We start from the raw sequence: 21,387 nt of genomic DNA on the forward strand, positions 1-21,387 counted from the left end.
CAGTATTACAGCAAGCAAAAAAGAAATACATGCTAATTAAAAATATGACAAATTTAAATTATGAAACCACAAGCAACTGATGGTATAATTAAAAGTATGTGAAACGCAAAGCAGTAGAATGTACTGCAGAAAATGTTTGATATGAAAATTGCAGCAATATTCTGATTATTTGCACAGAATATGAGCTGTCTGCGACAGCTTTGTCAGGCATCAAAGCCCAGTTGATCCCTTGTGGAAACAGAGCAATTTCTACTGTCAGGAAACCCCATCTGACCTCACATGTAAATAACAACATTACGTAACTCATGAGTCACTTTTGAACCAAGACTGTCTTTCAAAAATGCTCCTTCTAGTCAGAATCGTGTCAGGACATTTTCCACTGTCAGTGAGATCTAATACAAACCCAACTTCAGCCAACAAAACCTGACAGATTTCAGAGGTGGAACATCTTATTTTAACATGGCTTCTAATGCTTGCCAGACAACACAATATGAATACTGTAGTGTCTAAATGAAATCCTTAGATTACTGTATGATCTTTCAAAAATGACTTTGGAGAAAGAACCACCACCATAAAATGTTCCCATAGTACCAACCATGGAAAACTGTAACATACCTGAAGTTGGCATTTAACACTTTTTGGTCAGTTAAAGTTCTGCATGGCTGCATGTGTGAAGACGACATTAGATCCTGATGCGTTAGGTTTAGAGAAGTTAGGTTTAGTTGGCAAGTGAAATGAAAGTTTTTATATAAAAATATTGAAAAGGGGGATTTTGGTATTGTACTTGAGTATCACATTGGCACTGGCATTGACAATTTTTAAAAATGATATCCAGCATACAAGAAGTGTAAAGATGCAAAGGTTATATGCCCTGTGTCGCTCAAGGGTTTGTGAAATTGAAAAACAACGGTGAGGCAGAAAACGACAGACAAGACAGACCATTTTCTATCCCTTTCAGATTCCTGGCTTCTGGCTTCTGCCACCCACAGTGCTAAATCACAGGGGCCAAGTCAAGCTCACTTCTACTATATGTATGTGTGTGTGCTGGGGGGGGTCACGGGTAGCACTGAAGTGCATCAGTCCCATGCTTACAGGCCTACACTACAAGCCTGGTCCAAAGGCCATCCCTGAGTTGTGGAGAACGCCGTGGTCGCCTCCACACCGTTCTGCTCCCGAAACATCCACACTGCCCACCAAACAAAACCCAGAGAGCGAGCAAACAAACCTCAAAGTAATATTATACAACATAGTGTATCTGCACAGGGGCACTCTGTTTACACTAGACATATACAGTATACATACATATATATATATATACACCACCTCGTAGAATGTGTAAGCACACATACCACCACACACTCATCTCAGGAAGTACAGAGTAGGAGGACAGGCCCGGTATCTCATCTCTTCCCCTCTTCCTGTCACTGTGCGGTGGTGTGGTGGATTCAGGCCTTGTGTTTGGCACAAAGGCCTCCTACATGCCTGGAGGCCAACTCCTACAGCCCGGTTTTACCCAGCAGGTTCCCTCCCACCAGGATACCGGTCTGAATCATTAACTCTTACTGAGGCTTTTCCACAGTGTCAGTCATTGACAGAGCTAAACCCAGCTAATGGATAATGCAGAGGTCACTGTCATTTTTTTGCATTACTCCTACTTTACTGAGATTGTTATTCTTCTGACAGAAAGTCGCCTCACTTTTTTTCTGATAAGCCCTCTCTTTCTACCTGCAAAATAATCTACTGGCAAATATATATATATATATATATATATATATATATATATATATATTTCTCAAAGGCAGAAACACTACAGGCAGGAATAAAATCACTAGTTGAAGTAAACTTTAATGGGCAGAGTCTAATAACCACCATTTCTACTGAGTGCATTTTACTAAAGTGTTGAAGATATAAAACTGCTTCATTATATTATCTTCTCTCTTTCTACATTTTTATCTGTATGAGTATTTTTTTGGCTTCTGCCTCTATGATTTTTTTCCTCAACTAATGAGATTATTTCTTAGCCTGGTTCTGACCTCTGAACTATCGTCCACATCTCTGCTTTTTTGAACCAAGTGAAATAGGGTTGGTTGTTGTGCTCTTGGCCTTTTTCACAGCAGAGATTTTGACTTGTCATAGAGCGGAAAATCACAGTTGTTACTAATAAGAGTAGAATCCATTCTATTCCTAACCCTAACCCTAAGAACGTAGATGAGATCAGTGCAGCTGTAGCGGTTGTTTTATGTCAACTAACAATTTCTACAGTGGCATATTTCCTCGATCAACGTGACAAACGTTAAGTTAACCTCGCAACTGCTGCGTTGACTGAAAATAACATTGGTGTGACAGATACGTCAATCACAGACTGGTCGTGGGCAGAATAACAACCCCTCCCAAACAGAAAACTTCAAATATGAACATGATGTCAGACCGGATAATGAAGTCAAAACAAAAGTCTGATTATCATGCTGATTATTTCTCCTTTCTACCTCCCTTCCCTCTCAAAGAAATGTTGTTGATAAGCAAAACTCCAGTGTGCTGTCTCGCCCAGGAGACAGCGAGATGACCTTCAAAGAAAAGCCGGTGACAAGGCGAGATTAGTACAGTTAAAGGACAGTGGCTTTTGCGTGTGTTTGTGTGTTTCAGGGGTCAGGGATGTTTCAAGGATAAAAAAAATTGATCTGTGGTCAAATACAGGTACATTTTCTTGATCAAGATACTCTTATCTGCTGTTTTTACTGTTATGGCGTTGTTTAGTAATGCAGTGGGAAGTGCAAACTGATTGAAAAAAATAATGTGATATTTCTGCATTTTTCAGAACATGTTTAAAAAGTGTTGTACAGGATAAAAGAAATCATCATGATCATGAAAGAGGAGAATGAGTATAAAAGCTAGGGAATCAAATAAAATGGACAATGTTTTGGACAGAGCAAGACAGAAGAACAGGTAAAATCCACTGGTAAACAAGTTATAAAATGTATGATTTCAGCTGAGATATTCAAATATAAATGTGCTTGTAAAGGATGCCCCACAGTCTTTCAGGTCCATGGCTTTATAAAAATAAATATGGTAATTAATACAGTAACACATTCTCTGCTATTTATTTGCATTAATTGGCTGAATAAAAAGAATTTGCTAGATTTGAGGTTGGCACCAGCCAATGTGGCTCTCAAAAACCTCCCACCACATGTTTATCTGAGCATCACACATCTCTGGTTCCCCAACAACACCAACACTGGGACACATGTTGGAGGCAAGGCGACTCTTGGATGTCATAATGAGTCTGGACAGAATCAATAGACATCAACGGTATGATTGATGACGACCCAGAGCTCAGTGCCCCATCTCAGTTGTGATCCACTTATAGTAAGATACGCATTAGCATGTCTTCTTTAACGAAGGAACAAAAACAAGGCACGGTTCTCAGGGGACTGTTGTCTAATTTTTTCGCGTCGCGCTTGATTGGGCTCGGTGGCGTCCTAGTAGCCCATTCCAGTCACCATCAACTAACTGCTGTACTCTGGGGCCTCCAGACCTGACTTAATCAGACCAGATATACATAAATAGCAGGCCAGCCATATGGTTCCACCGTGACGGCTAGTTCCTCATTACATCGGTTCTAGCGAGCAGCTATCTTCAGTCCTTCTCCTGCAGGGTGTAAAATAAATAATAAACAGCTGTATTATAAGTATAGGGATGGCCTACTGTATAGTATGTTCATTTGTACTCTATACAGTGCAGTAGCCTCAGGCAGTGCAGCATTTACCATATGCACTGGCCTCTAGGTCAGTGCCAAGCTGAATTCACAACATGTAATTTACTCATACCAACACTCCGGTTGTCAAGCAGGTTGGTGGGGGTAAAAAATGTATCAGCGCTGCTGGCTGTGGAGTTGGTGGGAGGGAAATCTATAAATGTTTGCCGTATTTTGTGTCAGAAGCAGTGTAATTGTAGCCCATTAAATCAGCAGGGTGTCCGGTGGGCTGGCTCTGATGAAACACCGCTCCGCTGCTGCCTCCGCCATCCACAGCAGGGTCAGCAGGCTGGGGATCACCGAGATGATTTAAGGCCCTAGTCGCTGGTTAATAGTTAATGAGAGTGAGTCGTTCAGAGGCTCTCAGTGGTTTCCAAGGTCCGGCCAGCTCAGCGGCGGTAGCCTCATAGCCACTCAGGGCTGGAATTGAGAGGCAACAGAGAGGTCTAATCGCTTTGTTAAATAAAGATGGCCTTCTCTTCATCCTCTGCAGATACCTACGCACACAATACCATAGAAAACAAACAACACATATACCTACACGCTCCCGTGGTCGTGTCCCTGCCTCATCTCCTGCCCTGTCCCAGAACCAGATTTACAGCTGTCCCCGTCGCCTCGGCAACTTGTTCCCCCCGAATTTTTTGTCCTGTTGTTCATCATTTTTCCATTTTTCAGGCCCGCACACGTCAAGCCATAATTCAGGATCGCCGGATGCCTTGTCATTCAGCCATTTCCCGAGGAAAAATAAAGAGGCTGTTTTTTAGGGGGTGGGGATAAAACCTGAGGCTTTTACACACAGGCGTCGTGCCCCTCCATCCATAACTACAGCTGGGAGGGGTGATAAGTGAGAGAGAATCAAGGGCATATTAGTCTGCAGAGAGAGACAGAGAGAGAGAGAGAGAACCAGACCTACAGTAGGAAGCCATTATTACTACAGGTGTTTTGCTAATGCATAAAGTGGCCATTATCTGAGCACGGCTGCCACGCTTCTCCCTTTGGTTCCGAGGTGTTTATTGGTTTATTAGGATCCACACTGACTTCACTGTACTAATTTAACGCAATGGAATTGAAATAAAGCAAGATATTAGTGTTGTCTGCAGGAGCAGAGAGAACGGTGTCATGTATCCCGTTAATGTTGTTTTATTACGAAAGAGGATTTAGACGGCCGTGTGCCCTGCAGAGGTGACAATGAATTATAATTCAGACTCACCGGTGGGTACTGATTGTTTCGCGTGTGCATGTTTGAGTCTGCGTCGGCCCTTCTTTATGTTCTCTATGAGTCTGTGCATACGGCTTTGTGTGTCTGTACCTCGTTGGCTGTGAGAAAAGACAGAGATTGGGTGAGAGCTGCAGAGAGACTCTCCAGGGTTTAGAGAGAATGCTCATTAAGGCCTCCTATAGCACAGCCAGCTCATTCCTCACAGTCCCAGCGGCCGGCTCTACTACGCTCCGCTTCCTCACCACATCCTCTCCCCTCTCTTTATCTGCTCTCCTCTATTTCTGTCTCCTTCCCCGTCTGCGTCTCACCTGCTTCCTTTCGCTCGGTCTTCCACCTGCCATTTGGAAGCTCAAACAGCAGATGTTTTCACGTTGTGTCGACGGTGATGTGACGGCTTGCATGAACGTTGTCTGCTTTAGCAAATTAGAAATATAGCAAATACAGTCTGGCTTGAAACAAAGTGTGTAGTTGTCTTCACCTGCTCTTTTGCATTCTTTTGTGTAATTGGGCTATACATATCTCACTCAGTTCTGCATGTTGACAACAACAAACAGCAGCTCGATGTAAGTGATGATTTAGATTTTCTTTTACTGCAAAACCTTTTGTATCAGTACATGCACACTTCTTGGTCTTCAGTGTCTTTTTGAGTGGGGAGGGCGGAGGTGTTGAACAGGTGGAGCCATCGCGGGTGAGCCCAGCTCTGAATCTCTGAAAGCTCACCGCTGTTTAAGAGACAGTTTTATATTTAACTCGCCTGTTTTGAATCTTCCCTCTTCAGCTAGTCTCACAATTAGGAGTAGAACATTGCCTTCTGCCTCATGTCTGAGTTTGAAGTTAATGAGGTTACTGTATTGTTGCAGAAATATCACATATAACATCTTTAAAGGATAATGCTGGTGTTATTTAGTTATTTAGTTTACATACAGAGATTTTTTTTTGTCAAAAAACTATCAAATACACACAAAACAGCCAAACTACTGTACTTGAATAACATATCACTTCATTAGGAACATGGAATTACTATTACAGACAGACATGGAACATTATTCTGGATAAACTCTGCAATAGTATTTCTGGAAAGTAACCCTAATATTTACTGCAGTGTGACAAGCTAAAAGAAATAAATTACATTCATTGTAATGAAAGTCACCAAAACGTAACTTGTGCTGTGTTCTTATTACTTTTGGACAAAATCTAAGTTGAGATGTATTAGGTGTCAAAACACAGACAATGTTTGCTGGTAGAATAAACTCATTGTTGGTTTTGGACTTGAAAAATACAGCCGGTTGTGTCCTTTTTAAGGTCAATTTCTATGATGCCATAATTTAAGGTGGACTTTCTTTGGTTAATCGTAAACCTCCTGCAGATACTTAATTTTGCATCACAGAAGCAAACCAGCAGACTGGGTGTGTGTGGGTGCGTTGGGTGTATTTGCGTGCTGGTTTGTACAGATGAGTGTTAGTGACGTTATCTGTCACGCAGACAGGCAGCCCACTGTCGGCTTGATTACCGCTGGCCAGCCAAACGCTTGACCCGCAAGCGGTCGAGGCCCCGGCGGTGGCAGCGGTGGGAGCATTATCCACCTCCACCCCTGCCTGTGTATAATGGCCGCGCCGTGTGATCGATGGCCTGTGTACCTGTGGAGCCCAGCAGCTACAAAGCCAGACACACACACACTTACACAACCAAGCGGCTCTCATAAAGGCCAGGAGACACACAGCGCTCCTCAGGAAACACCTCGAAGTCACACCCTGACACATGGATCCATTATACAGGCTTGACTAGATGTATGGTATATTCATCATCTTGTCCAAATACACTGCAGTCTTGATGCTGAATTGCCTGAATGCCAAATTGTTCACGTGTAACAGCTTTTTTTATATAATGACTAAGGCTTCCACATAAGCAACTGCAGAGTATAAAAAGAATCCCTGTATTAACAAACATTACTGTTGGACTAAATTGCTGAGAAACAACAGTTACTTAATGTATTATTGGCAATGCTTTTGGAAATATTGAGAGTACCTTTCACAGCCTGTATGGATTCCAAAAAGCATTCCTAAACTATTAATCTTTCCTGATCCATTATACAGGTTTAACGAATTGCCTGAATGCTGAGTTGCTTGAATGTCACATTGTTCCCTTGTTAACTGGTGCTTTATGCATTCCAGTTTGAGGGAGTTGCTGGTCCACTGTTGCCTCGATTGGTTAGTTTGTTTGTGTTATTGTGTGACTTTGGTGTACAGATCTGATCTGCAGATCGAGGCAGCGGTAGACCAGCAATCCCTGTGTTCTGCAAGGTGAAATTACTGTTTTTGCCAAAGAGTCTGTTGGCTTTGGAGAGAGCAAAACAAGACTTTCTGACATCAAGGTAAAGTGGTAATATTCTAAATATAGACTTAAAGGTTTATATATATATATGAGATTTTAAACATTAATATAACAGCCAACAACTTTTTGGTACATAAATATATAATAGAGTACGTCATGCTCCCTTTGCCTGTGTTGCTATTTCAGCCTCTCTGTGGTTTGTTTAAAGAGCCGGTCACTTCAGACACTTAGAATAACGATCTGAGGCTTTCTGTGTGGCAAAAACAAGCACTTTTAGTGGACGCACTTTGACGGCCGTACTTGTCCCCACAGATTGACGCTATTTCACCTTACGGCTATCGCAGCCCCATTCCTGAATATTTTCATTTTTAACTTAGTGAATTAAGTACCCATTTCTTTTAGTGAATGACTGGACAGACTGGAAACTGCAAAAATGGTTCTGTTGAGTTTTCTTTTGTTTCTGTCCCATTTTTTTGGTCTGAGATGCTGGTGCTCTAGTCCAATAGCCATGTGCAAGTGAATTTTCTATATAACCTTTACATTTTAAATAGATTTTTAGTTTTGTTGTTGCCCTGTCTACAGCTGTTACTTAGCTTCTGTGCTGGCACTCCTGTTCTCCAATCTGGGTGGCTGTCGACCACTGTCTACTGTAGTAATACACTGACTATGGATAAGTACCTCATACAATACAACTTCAGAAAATCCAGACTAACCTTTTGATGCATTCTTTCTTTTGCTTTAGAAAAATATTGACTGATGCGTTCACTTGAACACTATGAACAGATTCTAAAAAGCATTCCTGTATTATCAGACCTCCCTGTTTGACTATATGGGAACATCTTAGTCTTGAGTTCATGAATGCAGCAGAGGAATAAAAGCTTGCAATTTTAACACATTTGAATGAAGTCTTTAGTTCTTCTCCACAAGTTGAGGAAATGTTCTTTCCTCTAACTTGTTAGGTTCTGATCTGAATTTCTCTTAGTTTGAAATGGATTCTAGGGATGGCGCTTTAGCTTGATCACACATCCATGAGTAGGATAGGAATCCTAGAAAGCTCTGTTTATGGCACTATATATATATATATATTCCCATGTGCACCTGTGTTCCCTGTACCGTCCTGTTCCTGTCCATCTCCTCCATAAACAAAATCCCACCCGCTTGATCTTTTCAAAACTCTCCGTTTGTCCTTTGGAGAGCCAAGGTTACCATGTCCATCGCTCCCTCCCGCCGCAGCAGAGATCTGTCAACAAACTTCTGAAGACTTTCTCACTTGGCAAACTTAAAGAGGAGCGGGGTTGTCCCAGGAGGTAATCAAGCTTCTTCTCCCGCAACCGGTATCTTTAAACAGAATAGATAAAGGAGGAGCGGGTCATGCAGCAGAGCTCAGGTACTCGGCAGGAAAAGTTCAGTGTATTGATGTGCTGCAAAGGGCTGCTGCTTCACAGAGAGAAAAGCCCGTCAGACCCCAGGCTTGGTACCTGCACAGGTAGCCCAAAGGGAGCTAGGTTAGTGCCCAGAGAAATTGACTTGATGAAAAAAAGATTACTCCCTCTTTCTAGCGTTTTTTTTCTCACTTTCTCCCCGTCTTACCCACACAAACCCTCTTTCACTCTCAACTTTTGTGGAAAAGAAGAAAAAAAACCACATGGATAAATGACTGTCTTCTTCACTGGAGACTAATGATCCACTGGTGTCTTTCAGTCTTGGCACTGAAAGTGGAGAAGAGCTTTGATGATGGAGGATTGCGGCTGACAGATAAAAGCTGGATGCCCCCCCCGAGATGCTCCCCATCTCTCACACTACTTAGTTATGTGCTCCACTGTTATTGCTATGGTAACCCATTGTTATTTTATTTCATCTTTGCCACGGAAAGTTCAAGCTGAAGGCAGAGGAACCCAGTACGAATCGAGGTTGCCTCTCACTCTGTATCTGTTAGTCTGCCTACCTCGTCTGCCTTTGTCTCCATTCTGCTCTTTTGCCTGTCTGGATCAGTTCATCATACAGATACATACTTTCCATTGGTGCTCTCTATGTGTTTACAGCATGAGTTTAAGGGTTTTGGTTAGACTTCCTATTCAGGTCTTCAGATTAACACTTATGTTTTTTTTTACATCGGGTGACAGTTATACAATGAAAGGTCAGAATATTGAGCACTACATGTATAAAACTGTGCACAGCTCTAACTGATCTTTTATTCTCTGCACTGACTTTCTTCCTTCCTCTGTACTTGACTGTCTGAAATAACACTGTTGCTGCGTTAAAGCTAGCTTTGTGCAAATTCATCTGCATTATTTAGTAAATTGCTGTTCTGAGCCATTAAAGGGAAAAAGAGCCTGAACTCCCTGAGAAAATGTGACTGTTTTCAAGCCCTTTCCTTTCCTCCCCCACTCCTCACTTTTTCATCCAAGCACAATTTGATTTGACTTGATTTGATTTGAGCCCTGCCACTTTCAGTTTGAATAAGGTAACCAAGAGTTATTTGCTAGGAGAGACAAGGGCCTCACCGGCCGGGAGGTTTGATGAATTTTCACACTGCTTAAAAATTCTAACTTTGCTTTATTCAAATGTAACACATGACTACAAAGACCTGGTGTTTGATGAGGTGTATGAGATGTAAATGTCGAATGGAGCCTCTCCACTTATCTGCCCCGCTGAGGAAGGTGCCCAGCATCGTAATCATCTGATCTGAATGGATTCAAAGTGTGCTGCTTTATGTGAATGGGTGCTGCTCCATCGCTTTGACGGGGGAGCTGTACAGTAACATTCCCTGGGGGCTCGGTGGATCAGATGGAGCAGGCTGGGAGATGTGTGCTGCAGCTTCTCAGGGATCTGAGATGTGGAGTACAGTTATTTTTCAGGGCGTCCATTTTTCCTCAAGAAGGAACACTTCAAATCCCAGACTCCCACTTCATTCATGCTACATTTGTACCTGACTTTACTAGCGTCTCCCAAAAAATCTACCTGTATTCCGTTTCCTACTAGATGTCTTATACACACAATGATTTCAGTCGTACTGAGATTTTTCCTGTCTTCTGTCATCTAGCCACTCTTATTTTAACCTCTGCACTCCTTACTCTCAACAGCTTGAAGTGTTTGCAATTCAGTCATTTAGAATTACTCCACTCTTGTATGTATAGTAAGCCACTCTGAGTAGGAGTGTCAGATAAATGTCTAAGATGTAAATGTATGTAAATGTGAGACCTACATGTACAACTCCACTGTGCATTACCATCAGTGGCTCCAGTAGGGAACCACATCAACTCCTTTCATGCAATCTACATAGTGCCCCACTGTTCACTGTCTCTCTGCAACCACTCTACACTATCATACAGGGCTGAGGTTGGCAGGAATTTACACAAAACCTCAAATGGCTTAATAAAAAAACAGTAAAAATAAAATATCAGAGCTTAGATCTGAGCTATTGAACAGCAGATGTTTAGCAACACAGCAGATGTTCTCATATAATCAGCAGTGAGATGCTACATACAGTAGCTCTCTGTTCGTACAGTACCTAATGTGTGAGCTCATGGATAATTGCATGTCTACCTCTGCACGTGGCCGAGCCTCTGGATGGCCATGCATCTGTCTGGGGGCAAGCTGAGCTCAACCTTAAACACTTTGCGTGTGTGACTAAGAGAATGTGTGTGCATGAACATGCAGGCTTGCTCTGTTTGTGTGTATTTGTGTGTGAGCCCTGAATCAAGCTGCTCACTGCCTGCCTGTCTCTCGTCCCCTCCAGAGGGTCATTCAGCCTCTCTCCCAGCTTCTAATCCCGTCTGTCCGGGGGAGATAGAGGGGAGCGGACGGCGGCGGCGCACCCGGGGCGCCGCAAACACAATCACCAGCCTTTCACAGACACTTAACGGGGCTTTGCGCTTGTTCAACAAGGCAAAACGCGGCAGGAGGGATCAATTTAATACAAGGCCTGACTCAAATGGAAAGAGGGTAAATAAATAAGCAATGACAGCGAGGACTGTCGCACAATTTGTGTAGTGGCTGTCCACTTTCTCTCAGTCTCTCCACGGTTTCTTTTCGCCGTAGCACCTATATGATACCATTTCCTCCCTTGGCGGCATATGGGGACAAGCTGAGAAAGAGCAACCCTGGCTCCTCTCTCTCATCAGGGTGTGTTATTTTAATAAATCACTTCTGCCATTGCTTGGTACATTAATTCCTCGGGCCCAGAGGGCTGTGTTGCCACTAGCAGCGATCTGCATGAGGCGCTAAATGATGTGGGGGATCCCCCGGTGAGAGAACAGAGGCTCTCTGAATCTTCCCTCCATCTCAGCCTTGTCGGTTTGGCTCTCACCCTGAGCTGGCCCAGCTCTCAGCAGACATCATAATCAGAAGAGAGCCAAGGCCTCATCGCATCGCACATACCAATGAGACGCACATATAGCCAGAAGGAAAGTCACCTGACACCTTGCTCTGCAGACACTAGCCCCTCGTGTGGCTTCATTAAGCTTCTTTACTCTGGGGCTTTATCATATGATGCATGTATTCGGCAACTATATGCGTGCGTGCAGCACGCACTCTTTCTAAACAGGTTTTTAGAATCGTGTTTATTCTCTTGGGGAGTTGTTCCTTTTCCATGCAATCCAAAGACAATAAGTCTCACAGCAGTTTAACCTACATCTTCCTTAACCTCACAGTTTGCAGAAATGTTCCACTTGTCAAATGGAATTCATCACGTTCTTGTGGACCGAGACGATCAAAGCTTTCAGAATGAGCCACGTGTCTGCAGGTGGCGGCATGCATACACTACGTAGATGTGGTTGTTTTACATGGCTGCTTGATTGAATCCAGCGCAGTGTGACTGCACAGAGGCAGGCGGTAGGAGTAGCAGCCGCCAAAGTACTAACACTAGCACTAGTAGTGTTGATGAGAGTGAATGTATTTCTCCACTGGGGATTTCCAGACACCCCCACGTACCCTCCAACATATTGACACATCATAGACTGGCTTGCCGTCTTTTCCCTTTCTTTATACATCATAACTCCTTAGACAGAGGTGAGGTTGCCATTGGTATGCACAGACAACACCGACAGATTCACCACCCAGAATACCGCTGGGAGATTATACCCTTCCCGCTCCACGCAGCAGGGATTCGGCCACCGTAAATAGAGCGCTAGGGAGTGTGCGGTGTGCCCGGAATGACAGAGCACCGCGGCGGCGGAACACGCCAGCCAGGCGCCGAGAACAAACTCAAGGACTGCCGCAAATACAGTAATCTCTCATGCTTTTGGTTGTGGTTTTTACGTTTTCCTACGGGGACTCAGAAAGAGGCGCGCTGGAGATCCGTCTGGCTGATTGTCAGTGTGCAAGTGGGCAACCGTTGGGGCGAGCAGTACATAAGCTACAAACAAAATATGTTGGACTTCTGAAAAGATATATCACATAAGATGACAGAAAGAAAATGACTTTGGTACAGAGTTGTTCACACAGGAACCCCGTTGTGATCCTTTATGTTAAAGCTACTCAGTCAAGGCTAGAATTCAGCCCTAATCATAGTTTACAGAAGAGAAAATTGGCCCCATTTACTAGCTTTTTGCTCAAACATTAAACTAGTTTATTGATAAATTATTCATTGTATATTTATATAAAATCTTCTAAGGGACTGAGCACAAGTTGTAGCAGTGGTTCAGCATGCAGATCAAATCATAAATGAAAGGCAGAAGTTGTTCTGAAGGGCTTATGTAGTGTCAGAGACAAAAGCTGAATGACAGCGAGAGAGGTAATTTGAACAAGTATAATGACTTGCTGTTGCTATGGTGTGCAATGACACACAGTGGAAACACAGATGCAGCACAGGGAAATTTTACATGAGAAGCACTTTGGCATGTTTTAACACCAAGCCCAGCTACCTCTTACATTATGAATGGGTAAATAATGCAAGTGCATGCCCAAATGTTTTAAAAGTTATTTTAAGTTTGATTAAAACATTTCATGGTCATCATCAGGCTTTACCAGCTTCTGTTTTTTTGCACATACCAATTTCCATTTGTCTTAGTTGTGCATACTCTGACCCATTAAAACTGCATCTGTGCATTTGACTTAATATGGGCACGCAGGGCTGTCTTAATTAATAAGCAGGCATCCACCAAACTAATCTGCCTGTGTTGTGAAGTCTGTCCTTTCCATTAAGTGGGACTCACATTATCTCCTAATCAAATTAGTCACTTAATTGTGGCCCTCCCTTGATGGATCCCATGAAAAAAGGAGCGCCGTGTTTGCTGGAGGGGGATGTGTGAAGATGGAACACGGCTGTTTCATTACGATATGAATTTTTTAATAACCAAAGCGTTCGCTGTCATCTCCTTGCTTTGAACCTTGGCAAAGGGTGAAGTTGAATTTGACATTTTATCCACTCTCACAGTTGAGTGTCTGGCTGGTGTGTTGGGGCTAAGTACCTAGCCCAAGGCCACTACCCAATTGCCCGACAGGGGATTGACCCCTGTCATCCACTGATCACTAGCCTGCTTTCTTAATCACTTCCTCACACCGCCTGCTGCACTACCTGATCTTAGTCAATACATTAGCTCCTTCAGCCTGGATAGAACCGCTATTCTCAGAGTCGTGATTAAAGAGGGAAACCTTATGTGACCAAAGATGCCACTCTGTCCATCCTCAGCTGTGTAGATTGGCCCCTGGGAGCTCACGTTTTAAGGGAGAATGAAGGCTACCCCTGCGGTGTTAGTGAGCTTGCAGTGGCCAGCGTCCATAGGGGGAACCCCCGGGTGTCTGATGAATGGTGGCATGTGTGGTCGTTTGTCCTGCTGATGGAGTTTTATCCCCTGCCCTTTCAGAGCGGCCAGACAATAAAGAGAGCCACAGCCAAGCGTGACAGGTTAACCCAACAGTAATAGAATACTCTTAATAGTCTGGCTTGAGCCAAAGTCGGTGGCAGGGCCGGCCAAATCGCCGAGCTACCTCAGTGGTGAGAGTGCATGGGGACGCGACACCGGCTCTCACTGTTGTTGTCAGACAGGGGAGCAAGGACAAAGAGGGCAGCTTGATGGCTTAATGGGTGGTTTGATGGCTTCATAGGGTGAAATTGAAGTTGGTGAGGGCAACCAAACAGATGAAAGAGAGCACAGGGGGCATTATACAAAACGGAAATTAGCCATATATAAGCGTGACGTCAGCCAACTGTATCACTTATATATTTTATAGGAATCCTTGAGCTTTAGCGAGGTGGCATTGTCTCTCTCTGCCTCTCCTTCGTATGGAATATGATTAATAGTGGATGCTATGACACTGTGGTGATGCCTATTATAAGGTAGAAAATAAACAGGATCAAACCGAGCAAACAGTCAAAAGAGATTTAGATGATGTTGTCATGACGTTGACGTGAACGTGCCTGTTTTCTGGCAGATAATCCTCACAAAGAGAATCCTCCGGGCTACATGCACCCGCGCAGGCAACGCTCCTGTCGGTGTTTGTTTCTGTAGCACCTCCGCTCGCAGTTTGTCATGTCTGACTCTGGCTTTAATTAGGCCTGTGAATTGAAGCAGCGGCAGCAGGGCTGGGAGCCCTCTGTCCACAGCTCAGCCGTCCTCCACGGCGTCTCCTCGGAGGACCTCTCTGCTCTGTGTGGTTAAGATAATAGAGGCTCGCTCAGAAGATGTTAATTGAGGGGAGATAAAGTGCAGTAGTGGCTGGAGGGATGCAATGTGTGGGGGTGGAGGGGATGGAGGGAGGGCTACCTGATTAGAGGCTGAGGTGTTTGACTTACAGCTCTTTTTGGTGATATATGTACTGCTAGATTTTCAGAAAGGAAGAAAGGAAATACAGGAGCAGCATGCATCAAAAAGCCAGACCTAAAAGACAGTTATTAAAGTTTCTCTGGAATCATTTGTGTTGTTTGTCTCTGCGCCGTGCCACGCCGCACTAGCCTTGCAAGACCTGATAAGGCCGGGAGGATTAATATATTTTACCTCTCAGTAGCTACAGGAGCTGAATTGGACTGTCAGGTTGTGCAAGGTGGAGTTGAGAGTCGGGTTTTGTGGAGCTTTTTGGGGGGCTGAGAAAGGTGTAGCAGCCAGGCAGGCAGGTAGGGAAGGTGGCAGACTCTACGTGGGTCGAGGAGGTGGAAGTGGAGACAGAAGTGATCTGACCAAAAACAGCTGAAGTGACAGAAGCTACATTAATAGTGGCATATGTTTGGATCAACTGAGAAACTGAAAGAGAGAGAAAACAGACCCTCCACTGGCCCGAGAGAGGACAGAGGGAACGTGAAAGAGGAGGGGAGGACGAAAAAAGCAGAAAACAGTGCCAGCAGCCTCTATAATTGCCTCAATGCCACTGGGATTGCTTTCATTCAATTGAAGCATTCTCTTTCTCCGTACATTGGAGGTGGAGGAAAGCGCGAACAGGAGAGGGTGGTGGTGGGTGGGGGGGGGGGGGGGGAGCTGGGGTGGTGCTGGGCCGGGTGGCGTGGGCGGGCGGGAGATCCGACGGTGCCCTCCCTCTTTCGGTAACATACAGCGATGAGGGCGATAGCTCCCCTGTAGCAGCTGAATCTCTGGCATCAGTGTGAGCAACAGAGAGAGAGAGAGAGAGAGAGAGAGAGAGAGAGAGAGAGAGAGAGAGTACAGTGCTGTGGAAGAGTGAGGTAGCGATAAGGAGGTAGGTGGACCGCAGATCAGACCTGTCAGATGTGATTGCGCACCCAAGTGCAACCCCGCATGTGAGTGTGAGTGTGTGTGTGTGTGTGTGAGTGTGTGTATATATGTGTGTGTTCTATATTTCCCAAAGACAACCTGCCTCCTCACACTCCTCATAGCAACACACACAAACACACCACCGCTGCCCAAACACACTCACATTCCTCGAGGAATCCTTTATTTCTTTATTTGGGCTCCTGTTGGTGCGCGCATTGGATGCTCTGCTCCCTCCTCCTCCCTCTTCTTCTTCTTCTCCTCCTCCTCCGTGTCCTGCTCTTCTCTCCTCCTCCTCCTCCTCCTCCTCCTCCTCTCTCCTCTTTGCCGCTCTCACAGCCTAGTTTTCTTTTTTTTCCCCTCTTCAATCTTGTGTGTGCAGGTTGTATCTGACGGAGGGACCGGTGCCGCGCTCCCATCCCCGCGCTCCTTCAACAACAACACTGTGAGTATTCTCATGCTAATTTGGCTTCTCCAGCCTTCCCAACGTCGGTTTGTCTCTTTCTCTCTTTCCTCTCTCTTTCTCTTTTTTTGTATTCTTTGCCTCTTTTATGTTTTAATGCACCGCGCCAAACGCAGCGGCAGCGCGGGAAGGGAGAAGAAGAAGTGGAGACAAAAAGGAATGAGAGAGGATGCACAGAAATAGAGAGAGGAGAGGAGAGGAGAGGAGAGGGGACGGGGACGGGGAGGGGGAAAGAGATTGCTGCCGCTGCTGCTGCTGCTGCCTTCGGAGGGGTTTCTCTTGGAGGATGCTGGAATTGCCGGAGGGATGAAGGGGGCGGGTCTTGGTTTTGTGAGTAGATAGTTGTGTGAGAATGATAGGGGATGTTGTTGACAAGCATAGAGTGGCTCATCAGACAGCCGGGCAGCTGGAACCAAGGTTTTCTCTGTTGACTAAACTTCTGATTCATCCGTCACTTTCTATATTTACACCCACAGAGGCACCTCTCCTCTGTCTCCTCTCCTTTTTTAAAACTTGCATTGCTCTCGTCTTATTATTTTAGAATGAGGACTTTCATATCATGTAGTCATTTGTCATGATGTATCATCTGTGCAGATGGGAGATGAATCATGGATGGATGTCTGTCTTGGTGCATACCTTCGCCAAGATGTGCTGAGCATATGTGTGTGCCATTCATAATATGCACTTAGTTTTAATGACTACAGTAGCAGCTGCACAAAATGAGCTTTTTTCATTCAACATTTGTTCCCACATGTGTGTGTGTGTGTGTGTATCAATAATTGTGAAAGCATTTCAGTTTGTTTATTTACATGTTAACTCAGAACTGTGCATCACAGCATACACAGTAATGAGTGCACAGTGTATGAATGTGTGTGTGTGTGTGTGTGTGTGTGTGTGGGGGAGGTCAGTAAGTCAGTGTCCATTCCCACACGCTGCCCTTTGATCAAAGGGCCACATTTAGTCCGCCCACGACATGTGTCTGAGCCATATGAAGAGTGGGTGTACTAAATGTGTGTGTGTATGTGTGTGTGCAGGGGTGGGGGCTGAGATGGATAGGCCCCTGTGCCCTCACTGCAACATGGCTAATGGGCACGCAGGTCAGCAGGGGTGGACACGCATCCGGCTGTGCGGATATGTCACAGAGACCAAAACCTCTCTCAGGCCTTCGCGGGGAGTCACGAAAACACGAATCTTTGCAAGAGAAAAAGCATATTGGGCCAACAAAACGCTCGGAACACACTTTGGCAGATTCATTTGGCAGAGTAAAAGGGATTGATCTGAGCGTGGCAATTAGGCAAATTTCAGAACTAAGCATCTGGCGAGGCGAGAACGCTTCGCCTGGCAGAGGATTACCATTTTAGTTCCATTTTGAGACGGCGCAGCCCAGAATGTGTTATTTCACAGCACTCCAGCAGCACGGCGGCTCAGGCGAAACCGGCACATGAGGGATCTTTGTGCAGCGTTCATGTTGTGTATGTTGATTTCCACGACCTGCGAAGTAAGAGTAGTGCTTTGATTAATGATGATTAGGTTTAATATGTGTGTTCGTAGCCGTGGCGGCCGACCTCCCTTTCCCCGGCCTTTATGAAAATGAATCGTCAGAGTAAAATGCCTGGGATGATAGCAGCCTGCCGATGAGCTTGCTTTCTAAAGTAGGCTGATATAAATGAGAACCATTCCCCCAATTACGGAAGATTAGGTTACCCTCCACCAATCTGAATCCTTAAATCCCTTCTGTTTTTACAGCTCTGTCTGCCGAATGTAATTCAGCCTCGAGACCTGGGCAGAATAGCAATAAAAGAAGGTAGAAACTTTACCAGTGAAACCAAGGCAGTAAAAATATCCATTGGGAGAGAGCTAAAGCACATGATAATTGACACAGCGCTGTGTTGCAGTTGGCTGTAATTAACTGTGTAACAGAGGTTGTCAGTTGGAAAGAGAGAAAGCCCAGACTATCTTAGTGCATTTAACACACTTGAAAGTGCAACATTTATCGTGTCTTTCCAGCCTTCACCGAGGGTGCGTTTCAGGTTAGCGTGGGCCTCTTAGCTGTATTTATCCAGGTCTTTTACTACAGGCCCAGTCACACATTATACACTACTTCCTTCATCCTTTGTACCACAGTTTGAACACATGAAAAATCAAAAGGAGCCATTGTTTCTGGGGCAAGCGCAAAAAAGCTTATCATCTATTTTTAGTGCACTTTTCCTCATTGTTGCCTGGGCCACGATTCATGCTTACGTCTAGCGGTTGTGTGCCATAAACTATGTTGTGCTTCGCAGCCAAGCGCTGGCTGGTGACAACTCTCACCCACACATAAGTGATCTATGAGCCATATACCACAGGCCCCCTGCTGCCTCGCCAGCCGCTTTCAAATGCACAGGACCACAACAATGTCACTCTCCCTGTGTGATAGCACCCATATGCGCAGAGAGCACCTGTATTAGCGTAATGTGCCAACCCTTTATTTCTCATCACTTATCACTACCCCGCTACATGCTGTACCGAAAAGGGGGAAAAAAAGCTCATAAAGATAAAAATCACATTTCACTAGAGGGTGCTTGTGTGACAGTGATATATGCTGTGAGCATCCTGCCACCTCATTGAGATGGGAGTGAGTTCTGGGTGGCTAAATCAATTTGTGCAAAGGCTGTTGGCGCTAGTATTGCTGTCGTGATATGATCTTTGTTGTCCATTTTTAGAGGTCAGCGTGAGCGCAACGACAAGGGCAAAAGAACCTGACCGCTTTCTCTCTTGTTTCTAGGCTGGTAAACGATCTCCCCCAAGAGGATTGTGGGTAAATTCAGTCTTGATTAAAAAGGTATATGTTTGTTTTGTTTTTTTCCCCCTTGGTTTAGACACTATAGATTCTCTATTAAGAATGTACTTTCATCCATTACCGCACACGTCTTGATAGAGTGTCCGGAGCCAGAGGCGAGCTGCGTCCATGCATTAATCGCTGTAATTACTCAGTGAGGGTGACAGTGATTCTGGAGGTGCGTCTGAGTACATATACCAGTAGAGGACTGGGGGCGGGTGGTGGTGGACCAGTCAATAGATGAACCTGACTCCCTCTAATGTCAGAGATCTCCGGTCAGGAAGAAATGAGAAGAAGGCTTTGAGATGTGTCAGCAAGTTAAGCAGTTTCCTCCAGTAAGTCGCAATACGGGGTTTTTTTTTTTTCTTTTATACAGCTGAATACTTCACAGCTTTAACAAATGATTTTCAGTCCTTTGATGCACATGAAGTGATGTTTCATGCTGCCAGCGCATGTGAATAAACTGAAGGAAAACTGGATGTGTAGCATTTAAGTTAGCCGAAAAAAAAAAAAAAGTAAAAGGAAGAGGAAGACGCCACAGTACCGGCCACACTCTTTGACTGACTTGTGATCTCTGGGAAGTGCAGTGCAAAATCACCACAGCAACGACTGCTTAGCAACAAAGATGTTGCCAACATAAAAAAAACAAAGAAAAGACAACAACAACAAAAAAAGAGATTTCAGAATTACCACTTCTTTGTAGTGTGTTGGAATCTAATGCATTTGTTTAGTAGCACGGACTGCTGTGACGTCGGCTGTACAGATGTTCTTTGTGAGAGATGCTCGTAAAGAAAAGGAGGCGAGTGGTCAAATCAAGGCTGTCAAGTCAGGGAAATAAAAACGGAGGAGGGAGAGCCGAACACGCTGCAGCTCTGAGGGCTCCTTATTGTCTGTACAAGGGCAGCAGAGTTACTCTTTGTGTTACGCTTCTGGAATGTGTCTTATAACGATGTCAATGTGCCAGTTAATCAGAACGGCATTGTTGGTCATAATAAGTGAATGGAGTTTAAAAGGTGAATGTCTGCCGTCTCTTCCCTTCTTATCTCACTGTGACTTTCGCTGTCTTGTTGCGCCTTCAGCAAGTAATCATGGGAAATATACGACTCAAAGACGCAGTTTTTAATTAAGGACAGTTTTTAGCATCATGCAAGGGAAAGGTGCTCTTGTGCACACACATATGCATGTGGAGCCATTTTTTGGGGGGTTTGGTTTTCTCATTAATCACGGCAGAACCATGTCTGATACTAGCGTACGGGAGATGAAACCAGGCTGGAACGACGGAGTTGAATATTTGAACATCTCAGTGCTGATGTGTGCAAAGCAGAGTGTGTGTCTGCAGGGGAGGCTTTGAAATTTCATCCACTCCATCCCTTTTAACTCCGCGGAGGGGATGTGTGTGTCTCGCTCCAGTCGGCCAATGGCTGTTAGGAAGCTCCTGAACACCCCCACCACCACCACCACCGCCGCCGCCACCGCCGCCCCTCCAACCATTCACACACATGCACACACACTCCATGCTATCTGCCGCCCCCCCCTCTTCCCCCACCCCCTCTCCTACTCCACAGACCTGCATTGTGTCAGATAGTTTAATGTGAAATTGCTTTTCTTTCAAATTTCCCCCTGGAAACGCAGGTCGTTGCAAAATGTTACATCTCATAATGGCGTATTATTGTTGTTCTTTCATACGAGTCCTTGGCTTCTGAGTGCAGGATTTTTCAGCGCTGAGCTGAGGTCACACTCGGCTATTTTTCCCTGCGCTGCTGCTGCCGCCTCTCCTCTCTTTGCCATCTCGGATTCTGCACCGAGCTCTTCCTCTGCTGCGCCCATGGTAACCCCGCTGAAAAATTTATCACCACCTCACTCTATGATTACGCTGTGCATTAGCAGGGCTTAAATTTAATTTGTCGGCGGGCCCTCGCGGCAGTGCTACGGGCCTGGCCTATCAGAGACACTTTGTAAAGGCCCTGGAAGAGCCTCCCGGGGTGATCCTATCAGTCAGACACACTGTCAGCAGACACACTCAGTTAGTCAGCATTGAGTCAGAAATGTGGCCCAGCCAAGCCACACGCCACCGTTGGCTGCTCCGCTGGGCTGCTGCTGTGGGCATCAAGCTCCCCCGCCTGCCAATCAAAGCTCCAGCAAGGA

General features: G+C 45.0%; 1 protein-coding gene across 10 annotated transcripts in view; it reads left to right on the forward strand.

The window, feature by feature from the left end:
* Positions 1-21,387, forward strand: part of LOC127356659 (RNA binding protein fox-1 homolog 3-like) — a 468,674-nt gene that overhangs the window by 203,115 nt on the left and 244,172 nt on the right. For 5 of the 10 annotated variants that reach the window (XM_051388636.1, XM_051388632.1, XM_051388625.1 and 2 more), the window contains exon 4: positions 16,344-16,406. The exons of 2 other annotated variants lie outside the window; for them this stretch is intronic. The gene's annotated coding sequence lies outside the window, so the exon portion shown is untranslated. Of the gene's footprint in view, positions 1-15,904; positions 15,930-15,971; positions 15,991-16,028; positions 16,407-21,387 lie in introns of those variants that run through there. 3 more of the 10 variants (XM_051388626.1, XM_051388627.1, XM_051388638.1) reach the window with 3 other exon arrangements.

This window comes from Dicentrarchus labrax, unplaced genomic scaffold (assembly GCF_905237075.1).
Source record: "Dicentrarchus labrax unplaced genomic scaffold, dlabrax2021, whole genome shotgun sequence".
NCBI classification, from domain to species: Eukaryota; Metazoa; Chordata; class Actinopteri; family Moronidae; genus Dicentrarchus; species Dicentrarchus labrax.